Source organism: Bison bison, unplaced genomic scaffold (assembly GCF_000754665.1).
Source record: "Bison bison bison isolate TAMUID 2011002044 unplaced genomic scaffold, Bison_UMD1.0 scf7180017864302, whole genome shotgun sequence".
Lineage (NCBI taxonomy): Eukaryota > Metazoa > Chordata > Mammalia > Artiodactyla > Bovidae > Bison > Bison bison.
In genome coordinates, this window is record NW_011494874.1 from 1,933,354 (window position 1) to 1,936,773 (window position 3,420).

The 3,420-nt window shown below is 43.2% G+C and overlaps 1 protein-coding gene across 2 annotated transcripts in view; it reads right to left on the bottom strand.

Moving 5' to 3' along the window:
* The window catches only part of PPP2R5C (protein phosphatase 2, regulatory subunit B', gamma), a 98,639-nt gene that overhangs the window by 88,889 nt on the left and 6,330 nt on the right, over positions 1 to 3,420 (bottom strand). The window lies entirely within an intron of this gene.

Here is a 3,420-nt window from a genome sequence, read left to right on the forward strand (position 1 = left end):
CTTTACTTTCGAGAAAACATATGTCACATACTCGGGTCTTACTAACCCCATTTGTCTGTCTCTTGTTCTTTCAAGTAAAAATAATGTTCCTGAAAAAAGTGGCCAGTTCAGCTTGCAACTCACACAGCTGCGCAGGGTTCTTGGAGACCATCGCAGCACTGCAGCACGCCCGCGGGCTTCATGTGAACTGTGTCATCCACAGAACGTTATTAAAAGGCGTGTGAGCAAAGGCTGAGATCTAATAAAACTAACCATTTCATCCTTCATCAAGGATCGACTTGGGTCAGACTCGGGCAACATGGTGGGGTGCGTGGTGGTCTTCAGCTGGACACCACGGCCTGCTCCGCGAAAGGAGCTATTTTACCCATCACTGCCTTTGCACCATCAGGGCAAACGGGCACACAGGCGAAAAAAAGGCTGTTGTATTCTTGAGAAAGGGCTTCCCTGGTGGCTCAGATGGTAAAAGAATCTGCATGCAATTCTGGAGACCACTGTGACCTTGCAGCTCCCTTGGAAGTATCTCAGGGACTCCAGGGGCCCAGTGACCACTGCTTTATGCCAACACTGAGGACACCCGCAGAGCTGTGAATACAGTGTTATCATATGCCAGCCCTGGAGAAGCCTGGCCTACTACCAGGAGAGAAGAACAACTTCTGGTTGTATATACGCCAAAATGGTCTACAAACATACACCGTTCCTCCCCTGGTCCCCGGCTCTTCTTCCTCCTTGAAGTTACCAAGCATGAAGGACCAGCAATTTAGGAAAACTGGGCTTGTTCCTTAGGAAACATTACTATGCTCATAACTTTATAAGTTGAACTACCACAATTAGAACACATTGCTAGTGAATAATGCAACAAGCAGACAAAAATTCAAATGAAGTTCACACGCATCAAAGACAGAGCAGAGACTGAAAAGGTTACTCAAACAGGTGTTAACAACTCAAGTTCTATTAGAAATACTACAATATTAAACCTTGAAACAGTAAGGTATAAGGTTATAGTTTGGATCTCAGTTGGTTCAAATACTATCTTTTTTTGGGGGGTGTATGGCATGTGGATTGGCCAAAAAGTTCTTTGGTTTTTTTCCCATAAGATGCTTCTTGTAGCACTTAGTTGTCTTTTACTACATTCAAAACAATTTTGTTAAATTGTATTGTGACAGGTGTCATATCAGCATGAGTTAAAAAAAACGAACACCAAACTGGATTGTGTAGCCATTTGTAGTAGCCATTGAAGATGGAAGAAAAAAAGCAACACTTTCAGCATATTATGCTTTATTATTTCAAGAAAGGTAAAAACGCAACTGAAATGCAAAAAAAAAGACTTGTGCAGTGTATGGAGAAGGTGCTGTGACTGATGGAATATGTCAAAGTGGTTTGTGAAGTTTCGTGCTGGAGGTTTCTCGCTGGACAATGCTCCTCGGTCGGGCAGACCAGTTGAAGTTGATAGTGATCAAATCGAGAAATTAACTGAGAACAATCAGCGTTATACGCCACAGGAGATAACTGACATACTCAAAATATCCAAATCAAACACTGAAAATCATTTGCACCAGCTTGGTTATGTTAATCGCTTTGATGTTTGGGTTCCACGTAAGTGAAGCAGGGGTGGGGGGGAACCTTGACCATATTTCCTCGTGTGACTCTGCTTAAACGTCACAAAAAATGTTCTGTTTTTAAAACAAATTGTGACGGTGATGAAAAGTGGATGCTGTATAATAATGCAGAATGGAAGAGATCGCAGGGCAAGCGAAGTGAGTCACCATGAACCACCCAAAGGTACCAGTCTTCATCCAAAGAAAGTGATACTGTGTACAGAGTGGAATTGGGAGGGAGTCCTCTAGCATGAGCTCCTTCTGGAAAACCAAATGATGGATTCCAACATGTATCGCTCCCAACGAGACCAACTGAAAGCAGCACTCGACATGAAAAGTGTCTGGAATTAGCCAACAGAAAACGCATCCTCACCTTCCACGAGGATAATGCAACAAGACTACACGTGGCTTTGATGATCAGGCGACAATCGTTACAGCTTGGCTGCAGCTCTGATTCATCAGCCGTGCCAACCAGACCTTGCACCTTTGGATGTTCTGTTTATTTCAACCTTTACAAAATTCTCTTAATGGGAAAAATTTCAATTCCCTGAAAGACTGTTAAAATGCACCTGGAACAGTTCTTTGCTCAAAAAGATAAACAGTTTTGGGAAGATGGAACTATGAAGTTGCCTGAAAAATGGCAGAAGGCAGTGGAACAAAATGGGTTGTTCAATAAAGTTTTTGGTAAAAATGAAAGGTTTATTTTTTAACCTTAAAATTGAAGGAACTTTCTAGCCAACCCAATAGTTCCAACCAGGGACTGAATCTGCGTCCCATGCATCTGAAGTGCCGGAGCCTTAACCACGGGACCTTTAGGGAAGTCCCATCAAATACTATCCTAATTTAAAAATCCCCACACAAAAAAGGAATTCAGGAATTCTAACAAAATGGGATTTGACCATATGACAGTAAACTTTTGGAAGTCAAATTACTAACGCATCAGAAAGCAACATCTGCATTTAAAAACAATGAACTATCATCCTATTTGGGATTAATCACAGATAAAATCTCTAACTTCTTAAAGAAGAATTCCTTATAAATCTTATGCTAAACTGGCTTTCTTCAAAAGAGTTAAAAATGAGGTGAGGAGAGGACTGTATTAAATGCTGATTTCCTGTTGCAGGCTGGACCCCTGAGAGCAAGAAGTCTGAATGGGGGTCATCAGTACACACCGAACGGAGCGGCTGATGATCATCCGAGGGTCGCCTGATGAGGCAATTTCTGTATGCGATCTACAAGCAGAACACAGCGCACACTCCAGGGTCATCAGTGACACCGACTTCCTCCAGGTGGTGAAACGACAAGCAAATTGCAGGAAGAGAGGCTTGGTAAACGGGGGAGGGAGAGAGAGCAGATAGAGACAGGGACACAGATACAGACAACACAGTGGCAGAAAAATAAGACAAGCTGTGGTTAAGGCGCTGGGCTCTAAATTACCACCGTGACCTAGAAAAGAGAGGACAACCGCGGCAACCATGAACACGGCCCATGGGCTCACAGCACTCTGGGCACCGTGTGAAGAGTTTCACACGTATTCACTCACTTAACCAACCCTCATAAAATCCAGAGAGGTAGATCCTTTGACAACCCCCCATTTCTTTCCCATTTCTGGCAGGGAAATGAGTGAGCTTGCCTGAAATGGCTCAGCTAACCCACGGTGGGGACCCCTGTGACTTCTGAACCCCGCCTTTAACCACTGAGCACCCCGCCTGTCAAGTTCAGAGGGAACTTTGCTTTTACCTGAGAGTGTGCTTTAAACTGTTACATTTTAAAAGACCAATAAAAATGCCAATAAACATTAAAAAAAAAAAAAAGGAACACCCCC